The following is a 26,305-nucleotide window of genomic DNA, read 5'->3' as shown; positions in this document are numbered from 1 at the left end:
GGTTAGTACTTCTTAAAATGGTTTCCCACAGGAACTTTTGTGAGTCAGGGGCACACCTATTCTTCTTTATTGATGCCTTTTGAATTGTCCCTTCGATCAAACAGCTTCTGTGGGAGATCCATTCGAATCAAATCAATGTGAGTGAAACTTGGGGAGTGGCTGTCATTAAAATCACCAATCGAGCTAATTCTCCATGTAAAGCAATATTAAGAGAAAAGAGCAATTTCTTCATTTGCTTGGATCCCGAGATCTCACACTTGTGAAAGATAGCCTTGTCTTTTCTAGAATTGTATTTGGGGTCCATTTTAAATAGTAAAAGCACAAGAGTAACTGACGTAAAAGATAAATGATGCCTCAGTTTATCAGTCGCATCATGCTGAGAACTATGATGATTGGCAGTTGGAGAGGAAAAAAGTAGGCTGGTAAGAAACTGGGGACAATCTTATTAAAAAGCAAACTGCTAATGTTTGACAAACTACTTTAAACTCACCTAATTACCAACTTAAATGTTCCACAGCAGAAGATTTGACACATGTTATAGAGCTTAAAAGAACTCTTCCCACATAGAGCCAAGGAGATTGCTATATCATTGAAGCAAATGTGAAGTAGACATGCTTCGCAGACGTCAGGCATAAGGAATCCGTATAAAATTTGTCTGCCAGTAAACATCAAGATCCACATGGTTGTGCACATGATGATCAGAAGCTGTCACCTTATTTTAAGTCACATCTCATACATGAATTTTGATATATTCTTTGATAATTCACAACACTTTTAAATGGAGACAACTTCAAAATTGAAAAGATGTCTTCCAAATGGCATCCACCGAGCACTGGCTACGTGCAGTTGAAATAATACCAGTTAACCAATACACTTTGCAAGGATTCCACTGTGCTTCATCTTTAAGCAACAGGAGACTGTATGTGGATGGTGTAGTTGACCAGTGGTAAGAGTGATGTTTAGGCCATGAAGAGAGATGGATGCAGGGGGTCAATCACAAAGCAATGACTATTCAAAGCTACACTTGCATACATAGTTTGGATTTTGTGATTTAATGTAATGCAACATTTTTCTACCTTATAAGATGTGAAAAAAATTTACTTGTACAATAACAATTTGGCCCATGACTTTTAGACCATACATGTAACATAACTTAAGTTAATCATGTTATTGGGTTATTATATATATGATACAATAAAAATCCTGCATCTGCATGCAATTCCTGTCTAGAAAACCATACTTTTTGTTGTCACATTTTTGTTACACTTTTGGAATCAATTTACTGTTATAAATTCCTATATCCCCATACATAATGGAGACTGCCTATGTAAACTTGTCATATTGTAATTATACCCTCCCATCAGTGGTGGCACTGTAGCATGTCAGTTTATGTGTTGCCCAGCTCCTCAGTCTGTATTGCAGAGAAACTCCAATGCTCCAACCAACTCTATTTCCCTGCTTCCAAATTGCTGACAGTTTTGCTATTTAACTATAAATAATAATAGAAAATCTAAGTATTATATAAAAATAAGGACAGGAAATATGACTTTAAAAAAGGGACTGAATTATGTTGACGTGCTTTGGTCCAATTATCCCCTGGCCTCTAAATGCGCTTCACCTAAACACAAGACTTGGTCTTGACTCTCTGTGTGCAAAACCATGGTAGATTGACTAGTTTTATATTAAAAATATGAGACATTTCATACAAAAGTGCAACTGGAGAATTGCTTTTAAAATTAATTTTTCATATCGTTTAACAAGTTATAATGACACCAATTTTGTAAAGCACCTGCTCAAAAGAAATATAGATAAATTGTCATTTCTTTGCTATATCACATTCTGAACTTAACTGACAGATGAATAAGTGATACCTAACTGTGCTGGAAATGAAGCTTCACTGAGTAAGGAGTGACCTATAACATGGTGATACTAACAGCAAGTGATGTGTGACCAAGTAAGTACTGACACGTGGCTGTATGATACTGAACTCAAGTGATGTGTAATGTATAATTCTGTGATACTAATTTTAAGTGATGTGTGACCAAGTGAAGATTGGCATGTGTCTGAGTGAGATAGGACTCAAATGATGCATGACTGTACTCTGTAATAGCTTAACCTGCCAATTGAGTTGCAAACTATATAATGAGACAATTGGATTTTTGGTTCTGGTAGCATGAACACAACAAATGTCAGACAGTATGATTGACCATGAGATGGATTCCATCATTCAGGTAGCTTTTTTCAAGCACACACATACTGTCAGATAATTTGTTGCAGGATAAAGATAACTAACAGGTAGTCATGTGAAAAGTGACAGGTAACAGAGTGACACTTAAGTCAAGCATTTTGCAACTGAATGAGGAGTTACCAGCACTTTAGTAAAACTAATCTCAAGTAATATAGAACCAAATATAGAACTAATGACTGAATGACATTGAACTCTGGTGTTGCCTGACAGAATGAAGAACTATACATACACTGTATTTTTACAGTACGAATTTAAAGTGATCTGGAACTAGGTAAGAAGTTACGTAAGACAGACACTTAAATAAAGCGTGGCCAAGTAAGAAAATATACGTAACCCAATGACACTGAAATTAAGCAATGCATGACTGAATACTGAATAATGGACAACCACATGATCAGTGACCAACTGAAGAGTGAGAAACATGTATTGGGAAGCTGAGTCATTAATACTGTATTGAAATGAAAACCTTGTTTATATTAACAAGAGTAGTATCAGGTAATATTACTGTAATGTACATTTTATGGTTTCCTTTCAATTGGTATCAAAAACTAACTGCTTCATGTTGGGATTCAGAGCACCATGAAATGTTTCAGCATAGAATGAACATAATTATAATGTAATAATATTTCTCTCTCATCAGTTGACCATAAAGTTGTGACTAGAGAGTCTATTGTTATGAACACCATGCTTTCCTTCCTTGCTATCTAATCTGAAGATGCTGCATACAAGCACCCTCAATAACTGCAACTACATTCTGCTGTGAACTAGAGTAAATGGGGATAGATTTTCAGTAAAATAATAGAAAATGCAAACTTATAGAAACAGTTTCAGTTTGGTTGAGCAATGTAATTGGACATGAATTGGAACAAAGGAAGCAGAAATACTTGGGGTAGAGTTTCTGCTTTGGGCGCAATCAGGACATTGCGACCAAAATACGTTTGAAATTGCGCTGGTTAGGTTACTGTTCAAGTTTCTGCTAAAATTCATTTGCATAATCACAAATGTAAATTCTTCCATGAACCAGCGCAATTGGGCAACGTAACAAAACATGATCGTTTGTTTTTTTTTCTTTCCATTAAAAGGTATTCCTTGATGTATTTAAGAGTGGTAACCTAGTGCAGTTTTATTAATACAGCTGAAAATGGGTTTTTCAATAAAAATAAGTATTTTTAATAAGGGTGTCCAGTCCTCCAACTGTGTGTAACCAGAATTAAAATCACTGAATACATACTTAAAAAAATTATACTGAACCATTTAATAGTTTCCCTGATGTACACAGTCAGTTTCTTAACAAATTAAATATTTTTTGATATGGAATATCTTTTAAAACGAGCCTATTCGTGCCTGTGTGCCTAAGAAAATGAATGCAATTTGAAGAGCCTTCAGCAATCAGCGGACTGTCACAATTTTGACCTGGGGGCGTGGCCAGTTTTGTGGGTGGGGTTTGATCCGGGCAAATTGAATCTTGAACCAGAGTAAAAGATCGCGTAAAACACGAGTGTAAGTGGTTTTTGGCGTAACTCACTTACATTTAAAATTCCCCGATCCTTAGCACTGGTTTGGCTGATTCTGCCCCGATTATGCCGATATTACTTGTGTCTATATAGCACCATTTTTAAAACATCTCAAAGCACTTCACACAATGAATTACTTTTAGAATGCACTGACTTATATAGGCAAAACAGAAACTTCTACAAAAACATAGCAGGTCAGTCAGCATCTGGAACGAGAAAAGCTAGGTTAACATTTCAGGTGTAAAACTGTCAAAAATGAAAAAAGAAAGATAAATCAAGTCCCTTTGTAGAGTGAAGAGAAGATACAGATAGTACAATCAGAGAGGGGAAACTGGTGGGTTGAATGATCTGCAAACTGCTCAATATAAAAGTAGGAAACTCTTAGATGGTATAAAAGATCACCTTAGTGAGGTAATCAAAAGACATTTTGACAACAACTTGCATTTTTTAAGCAACTTTAACTTAAGAATATCCCAAGGAGTTTCACCAAATGGAAATAGATAGGAAAGAAGCAAAGTATAAACAGTGAAAAGTATATGAATAGCCCGTACAAGAAAAAAGGCAAGGACACAGGGAGAATGGGGAAAAAACAAAAAAATTGAAGAGGTCCATAATGAAAACTGGAAATGCTGAAAACAAACAGTTGGTCCACCAGTCCCAAAATTATTTTTAAAAAGGAGGCCAACCCCTCACCCCCCGACCCCCCCCCCCCCGCCTCCCCCCCCACACACACAATGAAAGCCAGAGCTGTGTTATAATGAAGGTGTACATCCAAAATATCAGCTTGTCTCCCCACTCCTGGTTGCAAACCACACATTCCCAGCACCACTGCTAAACAGAAAACCTGTACATTTACCAAAGACTTGAAGCCCATTCTGTGTGTCAACAGAAGACCATGTTTGTGTTACAATTGTTTGGTGTACATAGCTCTTGGGAAGATACAAGTGTTGCAGGCTTTCAAACTTCAGTTTTAATGTGTAGCCTGCTGAAGTATATGTATGCATGAGATCACAAGATAGTTACAGATGAGGAAGGCCAGTAAGTCCATCTTAATTCATTCACTTCTGATCATCCTTTTAATGTATTTCTGTATGTTCCTATATTCATCACTAGCTTAGTATAAACAGTGCTTAAGATTTTTTTTAATGCTCAAATGTTATCTTGCTCAGAGAATGAAAAACTTTGCATTCTAATGAGAGAAGGCTGTAAAGTAACAATTTTATGGTGCAGAATAGCATTATGTCAAATTAGGAATAATGGAGAAAATTCATGTGTTTGCCAATGAATAACCACTGCTGAGAATTTAATTTCTGTGTTTGGATGTAAAACACTAGACATAATTGGGGCACATTTTTCTCTTTTTGCACTTGGATGTTATATAAACCCTTAGAGAAAAATTGAGTGGAGAGGATTGCACACACGTAACTGGGCGGAAAATTAGGTGGGCTCATTATGGGCATGCAATCCTCCCCACCTGATTTTTTTTCCCTATTATCTCAAATGCAATAGAGGAAAGTGTGTTCCATTACCTGGCAGGTGAAGCATAGGACACTTCTTGGAGGACGAGTACACTGACTGTTCAATGTACTCAATCATTAAGAAATCAAAATGTAAAAATGCATTTCAATATTTAAAGCACAACTTGCTATATGTTTAGACAAGCTTAAAAAATGTTCCACTGCTTTTGAATATAAATCTCATTCGGATTTGGGACCTCCCCTCCACACCGCTGAGCATGGCCCATTTAATGGAATTATAGCTGTCTTTTCTGAAAAACTGTTAGTTAAGATTTACAGCTACATGCCAAACATACTAATTATTTAGATCCTTCTTATCAAATGAAGAAGGATAACAAATTAGAAAAATGTTGCATAGTTAGAAGTCTGTGGTGCAGGCAGACAAGTCTCACTAATTTAATATGAGGCCTAAGAAGAAGTAATGTCTTTAGCAATTCCAAGCTTTTTCTATGAATGAGGGTTGGTATTTTAACATCAGAATTAACAATGTTAAGTAAACTAAACCATGCCCATAATCCATTAATCCAGTAATATTTTGCTCTGATATTATTGCTTCAACATTATATTTGTTTATGAAATGATCCAATGCGCCCAAGTCTATTTAATTAAGTACCTAGCATCGGTCCATTGGGCAAAAGTGCCTGTAGAGCATGGGAAAATGTCTGTCGGGCTGATAAGCCATTAACTAACAACCAACCAATCAAAAATCATATTGTGTGCTGCCACAAATGTCCCATCCATTACAAAGCAACAATGAGCAACCACCACAAAAGTAATCAACTAAATTCCTGAAATCAATATCCTTTGAGTGGCCATGTTGATTCCTCCACTGTGCACTCTTAAAATTAACATTAAAATAACCAATTCTGAAAAAAACACATGAAACTTATCCATTCCTCCAACAGCTTTTCTCCACATGAGCCTGTCAAAATGCTTTGTTCTAAGGCTGCAATTCTTTTTTTACATGTGCCATCCTGCTCTGATATTCAATATTCCATGCATGCATGAGGTCAATGCTGGTTTAAGCATGTGTGAGCAGTCCTCTTCTTCCCTCATGACCCTCCGAGCAGCTACGAACTGTTCTGTCTCCTCCCAATTGATGCAACCTCTGTCTCTGCTCCCGGTGGCTTAGCTGGGTCCTGATTCTGGCCTACCTTTACCTCAAACTGATCAATAGTCTCCTTTCAGCACCCCAACATCACTCTCTCCTCCTAGTGGTTCAAGTGTGCTTGGAAGCCCTTGCCAGTGCTCCAGAGCTCAAATAACCCAAGTCCCCACTCCACGTACCCCGCAGAATCCCTCCTAGGCCCCATCCCTTCCAGCTTTGTATTTGCCAAATTTAGGTCTATCCCACTTTATCCAAAACCCCATTTTCTCTCTTAACCATAGTTAGAAGTTTACAACATGGAAACAGGCCCTTCGGCCCAACGTGTCCATGTCGCCCAGTTTATACCACTAAGCTAGTCCCAATTGCCTGCACTTGGCCCATATCCCTCTATACCCATCTTACCCATGTAACTGTCCAAATGCTTTTTAAAAGACAAAATTGTATCTGCCTCTATTACTGCCTCTGGTAGCTCGTTCCAGACACTCACCACCCTTTGAGTGAAAAAATTGCCCCTCTGGACCCTTTTGTATCTCTCCCCTCTCACCTTAAATCTATGCCCCCTCGTTATAGACTCCCCAACCTTTGGGAAAAGATTTTGACTATCTACCTTAATAGAATCATAGAAGTTGTTCCAACATTATGCCAGACAGTCTCCCATCTGTCTGAACAATTTTCAAACCAATATAAACACCTTCCTGTATATCCTGGACTTTAAAAAAGGATGATAAAACACGTGTTAGGACAATATAGAACCATTGACAAAACATATAAATGAAAGAATAGATACCGGGAAGGAAAGATGAGGGGTAGAGAGAAAAATAAATGAGGTAGTAGGAAAGAATGAGAGGCAATGCAGAAGAGGAAGATATTTAAAACATACTGGGATATATTAACTGATTATCATTTGAGGACTTAGAGAGGATAGTCTGTTGTAATGCAGCTTTAAGAAACTTGACTCTGGAACTGCGAGTTTATTCAGTGTACAAAGCGAAGCCTCACGATGGCAGCGCAGCAGTACGGAAGGAATGAATGTCAGCTTCGAGTGCACTTGACGAACAGGGGATCCTGGTTTAAAGGGATATTTCTCTGCACAGATTACATTGAAAGGAACAGATTAAAATGCTGGAATCGTTTGATATATATAGTGTACACAAATGAACGAATGACCAGTTGAGTAGGTGTAAGGCGCCTTTTGCTTTCAATTCGTCTCGCCCCGCTTTCCAATATATAACATGCCGGGACTTTCCCTTGTCTCCTTAGGTGAATGGATATAGTATTCAATAATCTTAATACCCATACCGTTGGGCTTTATAAAGATTTATGTACTCGTTAAAATCCTCAAATTACAGAACTGTAAATATTTTACGACTATATTTGGATCCACTCGATCAGTACGTGCTGGTTACATTTGTACTGCCCTGTGTGAAGTGAACTGTAATCCCAGCCGCACGCTGTCCTGTTTAGAATAGTTTAATTAGCAAGTTTCAAACTTTTTCCCACACTATTGTCATACCTACCATTTGTTTTCACAAGCTATGTTATTCAAAGCGATAGCAAGAAAACGTTTTACTGTGATAATAGAATGTAAATGTAATACTGTAATAATGACAACCAGTGTTGCGTTTAATTGCTACAGCAGTCTTTGCTATGGTGATTAAAAAATACTGCAACGAATTGTGTGCCAATGAGTGCAGTATATTGTTGGAAACGTATTTGCCATGCGAGTAACATACTCGGGTTGAGCACATTCAGATTAGACTCAGCAAAAGCAGAAGGGAGAAAGAATAATTGCGTGATGTGTGAGGGACAGGAAGAAGGCCGGTGTTGGTGGGAGACTGGAGACCGAGTTGGGTATCATGAGGCGTAAAACAGTTTGTTGCAGAGCTCATTTTCCTCTTATTTATGCAGTTACTACTTGTATTGACTTTTAGTAGGTCGCAGTGCATCATGTGTATGTGTGGGTATAGAATATAGCTAGTTCCTCAAAAGTGATTTGGTGATTAATATAATTAGAACAAATTAAATGCTGGAAAAATCAATTGTCCAAAAAGACCGTCTTTGGTCAGAGCAATGATTTTTTTTTTACCGATCAACGAGAGTTTTTAAAAAATAAAGCAAAAGCATACGTGCTTTCCAGATCTCTTAGGACCTTTCATCAAATGAGGAATGATTCCTCTGTTGGTCCAATAAAAGATGGCACTCCGCTCAATCCAATGTAATTTATCACCTGCTCTGGTAGGTTTACCCTCAATGGAAACAAGGTGAATGGAGGCAGCAGTTATTTTACATGCGGTAGTAGTGTAATGTTCTTGGGAAAAGGGGACAAATAATAGTCTGTGCTTTCGCGAATCTGGCTGATGTTTGAATGAAAGGTAACTGTCCCTCAAAGTTTGTCCACCGAGGGAAACTGGTTAACGAAGAACAATATATTTATAGTGCGGTGGCACGGAATCGATATTGAATGAAAGCTTCGACACGACCCCCGCGTCCCCAGGGCAGAAACGGATGCCCGTTTAATAAGGTGGTGACCAATATTTCAACTGAAAGCTTCCTTATTTTCTTTCTGGCGACCGCAAGAGGGTTTTTTTTTGGCGCCGGGAGAATCCCACATTTGTTTGTCTGGTACTTAAAGTCCAAAAATTGCAAGAGGAAGAGTCAGCGAATGTTCAACGTGACCCGTGAACGGGGGCATACGGGTCCTCCCCACCGCAGACAGCAGACAATTTTATTTAGGTGATGCAGTTTGTAGCAGAGGTAAACAGCGGCGAGATAGTCTAGGTGTTTGCATCAGGCGGCGTTTTAATTTATGATTTTAAAAAAATAACATTTCCAACGCCTTCGGCAATTCCTGTTTTTTTTTAAAAACTCAAGACTTCAGCAAAGCCTGTCTTGAGGGGAAGGTGCGTGGAAGAGCGAGGCGTGAACCCCCCCCCCCCCGATCATCCCCAACCCCCCCGATCATCCCCAACCCCCCCGATCATCCCCAACCCAGGCACCGCACACACGAGTCCCGGCCACCTGCACCGCACACACATCTCACTCAACAAGGCGATTCATTACTAGTTAATGAGCCGGGTCGCGCCCTCCCACCTCGGTCACCTTGTCAGAGCGAGTCTCAGTCAGTTCGCGGTCTTATTTTAACACATGTTGTAGAGAGAGGTTTCATGCCTGTGATGTGATGTGATGTGAGGGGAGGGAGGGAGGGAGGGAGGGCGACGTATTCTGAGCCCCAGTGACGCACGGCGTAACGAGGCAAAGCTGCTCCATTTGACAAGGTTTTTCAAGGCATATACAAAAAAAAAAGTGGAGGTGGGCACTTAATGCTGGGGGGGGGAGAGAAGCATCATTGCGCAACATACGGTGCTGAGTGGACGGTAGCGCCTTGTGCTCGTAAGACAACCCGGAGCAGCGGGCTGGAGCCGAGCAGGGGTAAGATTTGCAGTTCTGACTATAGTGCATGGGGTCTGCCTTTTAACTGAAACGCTAACAACGACTGCATTTATTTATTTTTAGATTTTGGTTAGTTGTTAAAGCAGACAACTGTCATTTGGCACGGAAAGTGATCTGTTGTCACCTTCGTATTGGGTTTTTATTTTGGTGTGTGGTGGGGGGTGGGGGAGACGAGATGTGAATTGACCCATTCCCCATGTAAAAGTGGTCCTGACCGGGTCTGGCTGCCACTAGCCGAGGGGCGGTCGCGCTGATCTGCTCCGGTACCTGAACTCAATCGTCGGGGCTGTTGACAGCTGCTTGAATTCTGACTTGATTTTTTTTTGGGGAGGGGGCTTCCTTGGTGTCGGGTGTTTATAAAGTTTCATAACCAGTTCATCTGAAAACGGGTGATCAGAGGGAGGTGATGATACTTGAAGAGCAAACCCCGTTGTGTATGAACGTCTCGTTAAAACAGATTTTCTGTTCGTGAGGATTGTTGACATGGTTTTGATTTGTGGGTGTCTTTATCACACAATATGCACCTGTCTAAAAAAAATCCGGGTCATGATTCCGATTCTACATTGTGTATTGGCTCATGGTTAAGGACTGTAAAGCAGTGTGTTAGCCTGGTTTCATTGTGCCGAGTAACTGTTCAGAAGTAACATGAGATTCTATTCTGAGCTGTTCCTATTTAATGGTTTCAGTAAAATTGCCTCCTTGCTTGGTCTTCTTGGGCTCGTTAAGCTAGGTTCACAAGCCTCGAAGTTTGCTTATTTTGTTTTTGGGGCTGCAGTAGCATTTTTGGTACATCAGAATGATTTGAAACATTACAGTTCTAATTCCATTGGAATGCACATTATAAATCAGACGTGTGCACATTTTAATTGTGTTCTGTAATGCTCAATTTAATGCAGTGTAACAGATTTTTGAAAAATCTCAAGACAGAAAGATTCTTCTGCTAGTGTGCTGGAGAGGGGATAATATAGAAAGTCTTTTTTTTAAAAAAAAACCTCTCTAAAGCTCCTTTTCAGACATGTATGGAGGTTAGGGGTTTTATTTTGCATAGCAATCAGACACCATGGTTAGTTTTTCTGTTTCCTTGGACTTAGCAAAAGTCAAGGATAAATGCAGGGCCGTTCTGGTCTTTATGGCTCTGGTTCATATGGAATGGTACATTTACTCATTGGAGATCTCTCCATCCCTGTATATTAATTTCTGAAACCTTGAATGGCAAAGTAGGTCAGACTGTCCTCTGGACAGACTGCCTCCTCTTAATATTTTTGTCCCATCGTTAGATTCCCCACAGTCCTGGTGCTCCATTCACCATTCCCTGACTGCTCCCAGGCCACTGCTGGTGTAAGGATGTTTACGTGAGTGTTACTTGGCTTCCAATTCTCTCTCTGGAAAAATGTCTAATTTCATCCCATTGCCAGTCATGGTCATTGCAGATGCACCTTCTTTCTCAATCTTCACTGATGCTACTGTATTGTTTGTACACAAATACCCTATTGAGGTAGGCTATTATTGAAGGCCTGGTTGAAGAATTTGTAGACTTTATTTCCCAGAGTTGTTTTCCACTTGAATTCTATTTTGTCAGTTTTCAACATGGCCACTAGATGAGGTACTACACAGCAGTCAATCTGTGAATAAATGCAACATTTATGTAGCACCTTTTAATCTAGAAAAACATTCCAAGGTGTTTTACTGAGACATAACTAGAAAAAAAGGACACAGAGCCAAAGGAGGCGACACTGAGAAGGGCAAACAAAAGCTTGGTCAAAGAGATGGGTTTTAAGGAGGGTGTTGAAAGAGGAGAGGAAAATGGAGAGACATAGTGCATGGAGCCTAGGCGGCCGAAGGCACCTCGGATGCCCAAGAGGCCAGAGTTGGAAGAATGGTGTTCTGTGGGAACTTGAAGTGCTGGAGGAGGTTACGGAGAAAGGAAGGTGAGGCCATGAAGGGATATAAATACAAGACAAATTTTAAATTGGAAACCTTAGGGACAAGGAGCCAGTGTATGTCAGCAAGAACTGGAGCGATGGTTGAATAGGACTTCTTGTGGGTTAGGATATGAGCAGCAGAATTTTGGATGAGCTGAAGTTGACAGAGCATGGAGAATGGGAGAACAGCCAGGAGAGCATTGGAATAGTCGAATCTGGAGATGACAAAGGCAGAGGTGAGAGTTCAGCATCAGATGGGATGAGGCAGGGTCGGAAGCAGGTGATGTTATGCAGGTGGAAGTAGGGAAGTAGGCAGCCTTTTAATGGAGAGGATATGGGATAAGGTGAGATAAGAATGACTGCCCTTGACATCAAGGCAGCATTTGACCGAGTGGGGCACCAAGGAGCCCTAGTAAAATTGAAGTCAATGGGAACCAGGGGAAAATTCTCCAGTGGCTGGAGTCATAGCTAGCACAAAGGAAGATGGTAGTGGTTGTTGGAGGCCAATCATCTCAGCCCCAGGACATTGCTGCAGGAGTTCTTCAGGGCAGTATCCTAGCCCAACCATCTTCAGCTGCTTTATCAATGACCTTCCCTCCATCATAAGTTCAGAAATGGGGATGTTCGCTGATGATTGCACAGTGTTCAGTTCCATTCGCAACCCCTCAGATAATGAAGCAGTCCGTGCCCGCATGCAGCAAGACCTGGACAACACCCAGGCTTGGGCTTATAAGTGGCAAATAACATTCATGCCAGACAAGTGCCAGGCAATGACCATCTCCAACAAGAGAGAGTCTAACACCTCCCCTTGACATTCAATGGCATTACCATCGTCGAATCCCCCACTGTCAACATCCTGGGGGTCACCATTGACCAGAAACTTAACTGGACCAGCCACATAAATACTGTGGCTACAAGAGCAGGTCAGAGGCTGGGTATTCTGTGGCAAGTGACACACCTCCTGACTCCCCAAAGCCTTTCCACCATCTACAAGGCACAAGTTAGGAGTGTGATGGAATACTCTCCACTTGCCTGGATGAGTGCAGCTCCAACAACACTCAAGAAGCTCGACAACATCCAGGACAAAACAGCCTGCATGATTGGTACCCCATCCACCATCTTAAACATTCACTCCCTTCACCACCGGTGCACTGTGGCTGCAGTGTGTACCATCCACAGGATGCACTGCAGCAACTCGCCAAGGCTTCTTCGACAGCACCTCCCAAACCCGCGACCTCTCCGACCTAGAAGGACAAGGGCAACAGGCACATCGGAACAACACCACCTGCATGTTCCCCTCCAAGTCACACACCATCCCGACTTGGAAGTTCCTTCGTCGTCGCTGGGTCAAAATCCTGGAACTCCCTTCCTAACAGCACTGTGGGAGAACCTTCACCATAGGAACTGCAGCGGTTCAAGAAGGCGGCTCACCACCACCTTCTCAAGGGCAATTATTGATGGGCAATAAATGCTGGCCTTGCCAGCGACGCCCACATCCCATGAACAAATTTTTTTTTTAAAAATGGGATCGGAAACTCAGCTCCAGGTTGAATAGGACACTGACGTTGCAAGCAGTCTAGTTCAACCTGAAACAGTGACCAGGGAGGGGGATGGAATCGGTGGCGAGGGTACGGAGTTTGTTGTGGGGGCTGAAAATGATGGCTTCAGCCTTCTTAGTGGTTAACTGGAGGAAACTGAGGCTCATCTAAGACCGGATGTTGGACAAGCAGTCTCAGCACAGAGGCTGTGAAGGGGTCTAGAGAGATGGTGGAGAGATAGAGATGGATGTCGTCAGCCCAAAATCTGCTTGCTGTTCCATATTTTGTTTAGAAAGAACTGTTGGTCATTTGGATGTAGAATTTTCAGTTTATTTCACAAAGGCTACATAATATGTAGTCATATATGTCTATGCCTTTAACAATACTCTTTTATAACCACCAAAAAACATTATACTGGATAAAAGACATCAACTTCCAACATTTTAATCAGAATGTTTTACTTGGCAAATAAGATTGAGTTTTATTCGTAAGGACGTTAAATAGAAATGCAAGAAAGTGACGTTAAATTTGTACAAAACACAGGAAAAGAACATAAGAAATATGAGCAGGACGAGGCCATCCGGCTCCTCGAGCCTGCTCTGCCTTTCAATAAGATCATGGATGATCTTTGACCTCAACTCCACTTTCCTGCCCTATCCCCGTATCCCTTGATTCAAAAATCTATTGATCTCAGTTTTGAATATCCTCAACGACTGAGCATCCACAGCCCTCTGGGGTAGAGAATTCCAAAATTCACAACCCTCTGAGTGAAGAAATTCCTCCTCATCTCAGTCTTAAATGGTTGACCCCTTATCATGAGACTATGCCCCCTAGTTCGAGACTCTCCTGCCAGGGGAAATAGCCTTTCAGCATCTACCCTGTCAAGCCCTCTCAGAATCTTATATTTCTATGAGATCACCTCTCATTCTTCTAAACTCCAGAGAGGACAGGCTCATTCTACTCAATCTCCCCTCATAGGACAACCCTCTCATCCCAGGAATTAATGTAATGAACCTTCGTTGCACTGCCTTTAAGGCAATTCTATCCTTTCTTTAGGTAAGTGGACCAAAGCTGTACACATTACTTCAGGTGTGGTCTCACCAAAGCCCTGTACATTTGCAGCAAGACCTCCTTACTCTTGTACTCCAACCTCTTTGCAATAAAGGCCAATATACCATTTGCCTTCCTAATTGCTTGCTGTACCTGCATGTTAACTTTGTGTTTCGTGTACAAGGTTAGGCCATGATTGGTACAGCACATGGACTTATGGGCATCCCATTATAAGGAGCATATTAGAGCCATGGAAAGGGGACAGTGAAGCTTTTTTTGAATTATCTATAAAAAAAAAGTTCAGTTTATGGCTACGAAGAAAAACTTGAAAAAAAATTGTTTTCCACACACTGGAGCAGAGAAGATTAAAGGGAATCGAATAGAGGTTTTTAAGTAGTGAACAATTGTTTCCTTGGTTGGCAAATCAATAATAAATCAGGGCATTGACTCAGGAATATCACTCGAGGCAGGGCTATTGAGGCGCAGGCTATAATATGATATAAAAGGTAATTGGTTAACTGTTTGAAAAGGAAGAATTGAAAAAGATATGGGAAAAGGAAGGAAAATGGAATTAGAGCAGGTGGCTCCAGTTGAAAAGTTAGCACCAGCAAACTAAGTGGCCTCTTTCTGTGTTCTAATTTCTATGATGTTAGGCATTGAAATTGCTCTCCAAAACAATTTAGACTTATGGCAGCTAAAACATTTGAAGAATTTCACCACCATGGGGAGATTTATTCGGATGGTAGTCCGATACTAATTTTTGTTACAGATGCGGAGTCATTTCTTGCCAATTTCATAAGCTGCTGCAGGAGACTTGTACACATGAAGGGACCTATATGGTCCTGAAAATCACTTCACTCTGTAACCTAAATTAGATTTAGAAAATCATGAAAGAAATCACTTTGAAACCCTAATGCATGCTTGTATCATCCTGCGACTAGCCGCCTTAAGTGCTCTTCTTGCTGGCTTCTCCACTTATCTCATTCATTAACTACAAGTCATCCAGAATGCTGTGGCATATACTCTCACTTGCACTAAGAACTTACATTCCCAGTGAATTGAATTCTTATCCCCACCTTTAAATCCCTCCACAGCCTGGCCTTCCCTACCTTCGCGATCTCTTCCAGTTCTATATCTCTGTGAACACCTTTCAATCCTCCAACACTGGTCTGCATTTCTTCTATCATTGATGGCTGCTCCTTCAGCCACTTTCCTTACATTCCTTGGGACTCCTTCCCTTTACATTGCTACCTTGCCATCTTCCTCCCTGTTCTCATTAGATCCTCCTCTTTGTGCTCTTGACTGCTTCCTTTTTTCCTTCCACTCACTTACTATCTACTGGGCTGTCTCTCCGTACATAATGAATACACCGGAAATGTAAGTTGTTAAAAGCAACTAAACAATTGGAGTTTTTTCCATTTTTATTCAAACTACAAATCCACAATAATTTTTTTTTGTATTGCTAAGTTTTGGTAGGAAAATAGTAGAAAACTATATACTTTCATGCTGATTTACTAATGTGCAGTAAACATATTGTCTTGCCTATGTAACAGCAGTGACTGTACTTCAAACATATTGCATATGAATCTGAGATTTCTGAAATGTGATTGAGTGCCGTATTCTTTTCCTGGTATGTACAATGGATCCACTTTTATTTCATGAGCTGCGAAATGCAAACAATGTCTTTTCTAGTGAAGTTTAAACTCTTCCAGATGTTATTCATATGCCCTAAAATTTGAGAGTATTTGCACTTCCACAACACAGTACAGTTGAATTCTGAAAAATCCATAACTATGTTGAAAAATATTTCACATTTGGATCATGATCTACAATTGGAAATATCCAATTTGTATAGTTATCCATTCATAAATTGAATTGGAACAAAAATTCATAAAGAAGTTTTATGGTAGACTGGTTAAATACCTAAAATACACTGCTGTCTCCTGGCAAGATTTGGCATTGGGAAAGCGTGCTGAGCATTGAAAAACAGAGATAATTATGGAAGATACATGGAGCTGGATTTTGCATTTTGCTGTGAAGCAGTAATTCTAAACAACAGAAGTGAATGAAAAATATCTGGTATAGTACATTAAAATTCTATGTTTAGATCAAGTGGATTTTAACTTACGATGACTGTCATCAGTTTTGCACAGAACTTCTAAATTATTATATCTGGTCAGTAAGAGTCATATATTTGTAGTAAACCCAGAAAAGGTTTTGGATTAACAGATTTTCTGAGGCACATTGTTTCCAACTGTCTTAGCTGGGCAAAATTATCATCATTCTGGTCAGTCAACTTCCGTGTGCTAATCATATACTCATTACTGTTCATTAAATCAGTCAAAACACTTGCCAACCCGATTGCCAGTCCTAATCAATCAAAAAAACTGGCTTCGCTTCCAGCCTCACTCTGTCATTCAATCTTGCACCAGCCAGTCAATCGCTGAAACGCTACCAGCAATGTTACCAATCCTAGTTAGTCAATCAAGTACCAAACTGTCTAGTAAGCCAATCAGTCAAACTCTTGCCAGCTATATTATCGGTCCTATTTAGTCAGTTAAATATGAACTGCTCATACTACCAATCCCAGTCACGCAGAAATAAACTGCCAGCCATGGTATTAATCGCTCAGTCAAATATCTTCGATGCCATTACTGGTCTCGTTATCGTGCTATGAATTACCATACTCTTGTTATGTTGAGATTAAGTTGAAGCTAAATTTGAGTTTTTAAAAACTGATTTGAATTACTTATGTCAAAATAGTCATTTTTTATAAAGGGAGTGAAGGGTATTTTCTGTCTTACAGTTGACTAAAATGTTTTTTTGGAGACTGGTCAAATAGTCTTGCTTTAAAGCAAATTATTCGAGATTCAAGAGGTAGATATATAATGTTTAACAAGTTTACAGAGAAAGTATTAGTATTAGATATTCTGCTGAAGTTTTAAAACATCTGGAATTTTACAACACATTTACATTAACACCAGATTTATCTTAGAAATATACAATTTTTCTATCATTTAAAAATGTATTTCCCATTTACAGGAATAACATTATATAAGGTTGAAATAAAATAATGCCTGCTAACCTTATGGCTTAGTGAGTTTATCGAGCGAGTAGCTGAGACATAAACAGGAAAGAGCCAAGATTAAATCTCCAGAGTTAGCTGATCTCAGCCAGGTCAGTATTAGGACTGTTTATAGATAGTTTCAGTGCCCTTGGGTTAGGAAGGGGGAAATCATCGAGTTCTGCTTTTGGTTGTTATGCAGTGACTCCTGCTGGAAGTCTGGATGTCGGGTGAGGACAGGATTGGGTTCAGCTGTGAAGGACCCGGCAATCAAACAGCTGACAGACTTCTACTTGTCAAGGCTGAGTAATGAATAATGGCCACTTGATGGCTGAGGTGCTTGAGGGTGCCGAGCACCTGTGGGAATGATAGCACTGCAAGGAGTCAATACGTTCAGGAGAAGAGAAAATTAACATCAGGGGAAAAAGCGCAAAGGGGTCGATTTTTGTTTTCACCACCTTGCAGAGCAGATTACCACTCACCCTTTCTAGAACTTGCCCATTGTTCATTCCATAATGGAATGAATATCAGGCGGGTTCTATAAATGGCGGGCGATCTGCTTCACCAGATTACTGCCCTGGCGGGGATCTGTTGCATTTAGACATACAGCCAGCTACAACATAAAGTAATGATTTAGTTTGAAGTTGAGGTGACTACTTTTGTAACCAATTTAAGATGGAAATATTCAATATTTACCTTGTATCCAGTCTGTCACTTATTCTTGCCAATCTGCTGTGTTTGTACCTGGCTCAACAAATATATTTGTCTTGCCCTTGCATCCTATTCAGTGATCACCAGATGTTTTCAAAATGTGTCAAGGTAATACCACAAGGCAGTAAACTGCCTTCATTTGATTTGTGATGGTTTTAATCTCCTTAATGGTGTAAATGTTTATTAGATTTGTACGAAACGTACAATGAAGGGCATTAACCTACACTTGTTTCCACTGGCACTTTGTTTGCTCAGTCAATACAATGTTCCATCTGCATTGCATTTAGTTAATAGAATTGCATTACTGCAATTCTTCCCTGATCCATTTAGATGGCTTGAATCTTTTTATGGCGGGGGTGGGGGTGGAGGGAAAGGGAAGGGATAATTCTTTGGCAGTTTTCACAAATTAGTAAAGTGAATCAACTAACTTTCAAGACACGCAGTTCAACAACATTTTAAAATGAGTTACAAAACAATTGTGAATGTTAAACAGTAAATGAACAAGCTCTCGTGATTAATAAATAACATTCTGAACTTAATGCCATGTTAGGAATTTATGTAGGACTGTTTTAAGGTGCTCTTGGGATTGATAGTGGGAAATGTAATGGGAGTAATTCCTCAGACTTCCTGACCTCTGCTGCCACTTCTGTGATTTTGCACTAGAAGTGACAGCTGATGTTAAATATTTGGGCAGGCGTATGCAAATGATAGGTTACAGGAATTCATCGCTCATTGTACTTCTTATCATTAACGTCTTTCAATGCTGGACATCAGGAGTAGCATCAGACTCCTGGCACCCAGAATTGCTAAGGCAGCAGAGGGGACGTTAACATTTCAAGAGCTACCTTGCTTCATGCAATTGATTGTCGAGCATACTTTTCAAAATTTTTTTTAAAGATTCTTTATTTATTGCAGCCTTGAGAGCTGCTGGCCTTGCTAGATCATGGCAGGAGCCACACCGATCTCCCTCCCTCCCCATTCTCTTCACCTGAAGTGGGCGACCTCATGGCACTGCAAATGCTGCCTGGAGCCTACCATAAAAATTCAAATGAGCCTGACCCAAGATGATCTGCCAAGAGCCAGAGTGTAGAGAGACTTGCAGGTACAAAGTTTGCATTGCCACAGATCTGGTGGGATTCTGTTGGATTATAAAATCTCGGCTGGAATTTTACCTTCAGGCAAAATGAAAAGATATTAGTTTCCAATTATTAAACTTTGTTTAAAAAAAAACTTACAGAAAAGAACTTAACCACAAAAACATACAAGTATTTTCTTTGTATTTGTGAGAGGCCTTGGCATTAATTAGCCTCATTTGTTTTGTGAAACCTATTTGATGAAACTTTCTGGTTACTTGTAAATAAAATGTTTGATTTCCATCTTCTTTCACTCATTATCTTTGCTGCTGTAGGGAGGATGGTCTAATTTCATGGGGCTATGCAATCTGTTTCGGCTGTGTGCAGTTTTTGTAGATAAGTAACTTATAAGTAATTTTGTGACTTATACTTTGCTTCCCTTAGCTACCATCTACCTAATGGTATTTGCTTAATAATCTCTTCCAGGATCTCTGAAGTGGGGGCATTGGAAGTAGATTGACATAGGGGTATAAATTCGTCGGTGCCCGGTTTCAGGGGCGAAGGCAGCAATGCAGCCCCATCGCGTGCCTGAACCAGGAGGCCCAAGGCTGGCCCAAAACTGGGCCTCAGGTCTCATTAATATTAGTTGGGCAAGCTGCCGGCACCTGTTAGGCCCCCACAGGCAGCTTGCCTGTTTGAAGAAATACATTTTGGGCTGCTTGCCTCATCGGCAGTGGCCTGAAGGTAAATTCCAGCAGGGGGGAGGGTGCGAAAAAGCCATGAAAAGTATCAGGTGCATCTGCTTTCAAAATCTGTATTAAAACATGAAAACTGATGAGCAAATAGCTACAGTTAAGTTATAACCCTTTTAAAAACGTAATTAAATTTAAGGGGATCAAATTGGGCTTAATTGTGATGATACTGTTGGAAGGTCAAAAGACTAATCGGGCATCGTTGAAAACTAAAATTAACGAGACTTCAACCGTTGGGACATTAGGCTGCATACTGATTGGCTGCAGTTAGTGCTGCACGAACAAGGATATAAATTTAAGGGCCATCTTACAGTAAGCAAAGTCAGAAGACTAGTCCGTATGAGCGGTAGTGACAGTGGTGTACTCAAACTGTCTCCTCTTGTACACATTGAAAAATAAACTAATATTGAAGTAGGACTCAATTCTGATAAAGGTGCATCTGTTGTACTGGCTTATCTTTGCCAAAGCCAGCAAATTCTGATAATTACATAAAGTCTAAATTGAAGAATATATACTGAATAGATTCATTTAATAAACAAAGCAAATTTATGCAGCTTTAGTTTTGTTGCTATCCCTTTATAAGGAAGTAAATTGCCAAATAGAATCATAGAATGGTTACAGCACAAAAGCAGGCCGTTTGGCCCATTGAGCCTGTGCCGGCTCTTCGTAAGAGCAACCAGTTTGTCCCATTCCCCTGCTCTTTCCCCATAGCCTTGTAAATTTTTTCCCTTCAAGTATTTATCCAATTCCCTTTTGAAAGCCACGATTGAATCTGCTTCCACCACCCTTTCAGGCAGTGCATTCCAGATCAAAACTACTCGCAATGTAAAAAAGTTTTTCCTATGTTCCCTTTGGTTCTTTTGTCAGTCACCTTAAATCTGTGTCCTCCAGTTGTCGACCCTTCTGCCAATGGGAACAGTTTCTCTTTATTTACTTTATCTAAACCAGTCATGATTTTGAACACTTCTATCAAATCTCCTCTTAACCGTCTCTGCTCTAAGGAGAACAACCCCAGCTTCTCCAGTCTATCCACGTAAATGAAATCCCTCATCCCTGGAACCATTCTTGTAAATCTTTTCTGCACCCTCTCTAAGGCCTTCACATCCTTCCTAAAGTGCCTAGAATTGGACACAATAATCCAGCTGTGGCCGAACCAGTGTTTTATAAAGGTTCAACATAACTGCCTTGCTTTTATACTCTATGGCCCCAATATTACCAGGGAGGCAGGATGGCGGGGGTGGGGGTGGTGACGATTGGGCGTGTGGGTCACCTGTCCAGTAAAATCGGTCCGTTCCCCATGCGGGTAAATTGAAGGCACTTACCATGACTTCTGGGTTTCCCGTCGTTAACCTGTGCAGCGGGCGGACTGCACACTCGCATCACAGGCTGTCAGCTGGAGGAGCCCTATTTAAAGGGGCAGTCCTCCAATGCTGCTCCTGCAGCAAAGAACCAAAAGTACAGAATGGAGCAGATCAGGGGAAAGGCTGCTCCCAGATTTACCAATGCCTCACTCCAGGTCCTACTGGATGGGGTGAGGAAGAGGAGGGATATTTTATACCCAGTGGACGGGAGGAAGTGGCCTGCCTCTGCCACCAAGAAAGCCTGGCTCGAGGTAGCAGAGGAGGTCACCAGCAGCAGCAACGTCTCCCGCACCTGGATCCAGTGCAGGAAGCGCTTCAATGACCTAACTAGGTCAGCCAAAGTGAGTACACTTACTCATTCTCCTACACCCCCCCAACTCATTCTGCACTGCCAACACTACTCTATCACATCACTCCTCACACCCACTCAAACCTCATCCTCAACTTACCTCCCCAGTACTCATCCCACCACTACCATTCAACCCAATTCTCATACATTGTCATGGCTCTATCTCATACCCACCTTCTGATGCATCTCTTTCATGGACAGCCTCACCCAAACCGACGCATTCAGCAGTTGGCCACATCACCATCCCTCACTCATGCCTCTCTACTTTCTCCCCTTATAGGAGAAGAGAGCCTAGAATGCACGGGAGAGGGTGAAGAGTGGAGGGGGGCCGCAACATCAGGTCGTCCTCACGGACGCGGAGCAGGAGGCTCTGGAACTAAGCTGCACCCTCGAGTGCCTGTCCGTCGGGGATGCCGAGACTGCCACCCGACAAACGGCTGGTGACAGAACGTTAACATTCAGCACTCACAATAGCAAATGATGTTAACATGCCTTGCCATCTTCAGCACCTCAACATCTGTCATCATGCTTAATATTGCCTTCTGTTCTCTTACAGAGCCTTAAGCGACCGCCGTGACAGTGGAGGACGATTCCTCAGAGGATCTGCCGGCCTCTGAGGGGGCACCGTCACATCTGAGCGAGCCATCCACCAGCTCAGATACACACACCTCGGTGGTCCCCGTCCTCAGTTAGTTGGGGTCGCACGTGGTGAGTCACCACACACGCGAGCACGAGCAGACACTAGTGGCAGGGGAAGCTGTGGAGAGTCTGCGTTGATGGGAGCACTCTTCTCCATGCTCTGCTCAGCTGGACACAGATGCTGAACCCTGGGGGCCATCCTTTAACAGGAGAATGATTGAGGGGCAGCAGCACATGTGTGACGTGCTGGAACAGGTGCAACGCACACTCTCCACAGTAGCGCATAGGATGGAGGAGTCCAACTCCTGCATGAGTGGAATGGTGGTACAGGAGGGAATCTCTGAGATACTGTTACAGGGACGTGAGGGCATCTCTGAGATAGTGTTGCGGGAATGTCTGTGATGGAGGGAAGGCTAGCCTCTATGAAGCTTCAAGCACAGCTCACCAATAAGTCCATTGAGGCCTTGACAACGGCTTTTCGGACTCGGGATGAGCATCCTTCTGCCACCTTAAACAGGCAGGCAGATAGACCAGCACTGGCCTTACAAGGCTTCACACATGTCCTCCAAACTGTCATTCAGCGGGGTGGTAGGAGTGATGTGGGCCTGGCCCAGGAAAGGGATGATGGCGCAATGGGACATGGAAATGGGGACGCCACTCAAAGCGCTCCCATGTCTCACCCTCTCAACCAGTACCCGCAATGCTGCTTCCTCTCCAGGTGACCAAGTCTGCCCCTGCACGGGTGCATGTGGAGCAGTCTTTGGAGGGGCCCTCACGGGCACCGAAACCCAGAGGCCATAGGTCCAAAGCATCTAATCGGCCAGGGCATGAACAAGAGCAACCTGCCACTACCTCTGCTGTAGCCACAGGGGAAGCACCATGTAGGAGTACTCGTAAGCATAAGGCAAAGGTTTTGTGAGCACAAAGGGGATGCACAAGGGTGTTTGGGTTGTCATTTTTTAAATTTATATTTTTGATTTTTGTTTATGGCACATTAAATATTATTATTGTCACCACTACTGCCACGTCTTGGCCATTCTTGACTGGCTTGTGTAATAAGTCCCTTTCATGAGGTTCACCATGAACACCCACACTTGATGCCACCCATTGGGTCACTCTACAGTGGGTGTATGTGTAGTTGCACGACTATTTTGTGCAGGGGGCGGGGCGGGGGTGGGTGGGTGGGGGGGGTGGTTGCTGGTGTGGCCGCTCCTCTGTCCAGGTGGTGTGAGGAGTGGACTCTTCACACTGTCTGATGTTAGTAGAACCGTTCACATATCAGTGACTTCCTGGCCTCACGAGCAGCCAGGTGAGCCATTGTTCTGCCCATGGTTTGCTCCTCCTCCTCTGCCTCCTCGTCCTCGTCTTCCTCCTCAATATGGGTGGCAGATGTGGATGGGGCCTTCTCCAGCGGAACCCCTCTCTGTTGTGCAGGGCACAGCAGATGACTATAATGCATCCCACTCTGTCTGCTGCATATTGCAGCACTCCCCCAGAACGATTAAGGCACCTAAAGCGCATCTTGAGCAGCCCTATAGCTTGCTCAGTTGTGCACCTGGTAGTGATGTGGCTGTCGTTCTATCAATGCTGTTGCTCGTTGGTGGAGTTACTTAGAGGTGTCATGAGCCATGTGTGCAGGGGGTATCCCTTGTCTCTGAGGAGCCAGCCCTTGCGGGTGTTTGGTGCGTGGAAGAGGAGCGGGATGTTGGACTCCCGGAGGATGAAGGAATCATGGCAGCTGCCAGGGTATCTGGCGCACAGGTGAAGGAATCTCTTACGGTGGTCACAGATGAGCTGATTGTTGATGGAGTGATAGCCCTTCCTGTTGAACAGTCCTGGCTCGTGTTGAGGTGCTTATATTGCTGTATGGGTGCAATCAATTACACCCTGCACCCGTGGGAAGCCAGCCACAGCGTGGAATCCCACTGCCCCCTCCGTCTGGCTGAGGTCATCCATGGGGAAGTTGATATGGTGCGAGGCCCTGCGAAACAAGCCGTCAATGATCTGCCTTATGCACTTGTGTGCAGACGACTGAGAGACCCAGGCGATATCCCCGGTGGCACCCTGGAACAATCCGGAGGCGAAGAAGTCGAGGCCAGTGGTGACTTTGACAGCGACAGGTAAGAAGATGCTGCTCGGGCCAGCCAGGAGCAGCTCGGCATGAAGGAGGCTGCAGATGCCCGCGAATACCTGGCAACTGACTCTGACCCTCCGAATGCATTGCTCCTCAGAGAGGTCCAGGAAGCTGAGCCTCGGCCTGTAGACCCTGTGGCGAGGGTAGTGCCTCCTGCAACGCTGCTCTCTCTGTTTTTGCCCTCCCTGCTGTTGCGCAGTTGATTGTGGCGCAGCACTGTGTTGTGGAGCTCCACGTGGCGGAGGTGGACAGCGTGCCTGGCGAGGCTGGTGATGTTGCTTGTCCTCGGATGAAGAGATGAATGCAGCTATGGCGCCCCCCCCCATCCTGACGGTGTGAGATTGAGGGGGTCCGCAAAGTAGGTAAATGTGTTTGCACAGCAGAGTTTAGGGTATAAATTAATAATTTTGAGTGGAAAGACAAAGGTGTTGCATCCAAAACTTTGTCTGAAGTGACAGAGTGCCCCGCTGCAATAAATGAGGTATTCGCCCCCCGCCCCCCAACTGTCCAATAATCCTTTGCATCTCCCACTGGCTGCTGGCTGAAACACGTCTGCTCCAACAGGGAGTGGTTCCCACAGCACCGGAAACATGCTAAGGATCCTTCAAAATTGCACCCCTGCCAAAATCTCCAGTCAATGTGGTCCGTCAAGTACCTCAACTATCTAAATAACTATGTAAAGTAGCATCCCGTCGGCTTTAATTGCCGGTGGGAGTCCCGCATGCGGGAGCTGCGTGCGTAGCTGAACGCGTCATTGGGGACCCCCGAAGTCGGCGGGTTGGAGCCGGGCTCCGAACCCGCTCCGGGATTCCGCCATTTTAGGAGCCCCCAATGCACCTGCTCGGCGATCCGAAAATCGGCCCCTGTGCCTCTATTTATAAAGCCTAGGATCCCGTAAACTTTTTTAACCGCTTTCTCAACCTGTCCTGCCACCTTCAAAGATTTGTGCACATATACCCCCAGGTTTCTCTGTTCTTGCACCCCCTTTAGACTTGTGCCATTTAGTTTATATTGCCTCTCCTCATTCTTCCTGCCAAAATGTATCACTTTGCACTTCTCTGCATTAAATTTCATCTGCCATGTGTCGGCCCATTCCACCAGGCTGCCTATGTCCTCTTGAAGTCTACTACTATCCTCCTCACTGTTTGCTAAACTTCCAAGTTTTGTGTCACCTGCAAATTTTGAAATTGTGCTCTGTACACCCAAGTCCATGTCATTAATATATATCAAAAAAAGCAGAATTGAGTTACTTTCTTTCATCATTTTATGGACAACTAATGTCAGTGAGATTTTGGTGTGGCAAATAAGGAGCCCAAAAAGGGAGTGGGTTTAAGAAGGAAGAGAATAAAAAGCCATCATCATGTTAGAGGAAACAATGTTTAAATATTGAATTGAGACCATGATGGAGCTTGTTGGTGCAGAGGTACCTCTGGGGAAAATGTTATGAATATCTAATTAAAAAAATGGGAATGTTGAAGTGTCTTGAAGAATTATGGTATGCAAAAGTATACAATAATTTAATGTTTGTACAACTGAAGTAACATTGTTGCAGCAGAAATTGAGGCAACCCAGCTACTAGGTGTAATATGTTATCATCAAGGCTCGAAAAATTGCATTTCATAATTAGCATTTAGTGCAAGCAAGAGGCTTAATTTTTTTTCTACCTATTCTAAGAATTATCTTAGTACATAATGGCATAGTTTCTAAATCCTGTATACATAAAAGGTGGACAAATCTAATAAGCTGGAAATGTGCGGCATTCAAATGTGTTGCCGTGTGAAGCATAAAGTTTGATTTGGGTACTTATGTGGCAAATTAAACCTGTTTTGTAAAGGTCAGGTTCCTTACCGAGTGAATTCGGTGGCTTCCAGTATA

General features: G+C 42.4%; 1 protein-coding gene across 4 annotated transcripts in view; it reads left to right on the top strand.

Annotated features, from left to right (window-relative positions):
• Positions 1-9,595: 9,595 nt before the first annotated feature.
• LOC137334260 (contactin-4-like) overlaps positions 9,596-26,305 on the top strand; it is a 1,825,202-nt gene continuing 1,808,492 nt past the window's right edge. For all 4 annotated transcript variants that reach the window (XM_067998918.1, XM_067998917.1, XM_067998915.1 and 1 more), the window contains exon 1: positions 9,596-9,816. The gene's annotated coding sequence lies outside the window, so the exon portion shown is untranslated. The remainder of the gene's footprint in view (positions 9,817-26,305) is intronic.

This window comes from Heptranchias perlo, chromosome 17, assembly GCF_035084215.1.
Source record: "Heptranchias perlo isolate sHepPer1 chromosome 17, sHepPer1.hap1, whole genome shotgun sequence".
Taxonomy (NCBI): Eukaryota; Metazoa; Chordata; class Chondrichthyes; order Hexanchiformes; family Hexanchidae; genus Heptranchias; species Heptranchias perlo.
The sequence above is the reverse complement of the archived record's forward strand: the minus strand, read 5'-3'. Positions and strand labels throughout refer to the sequence as shown.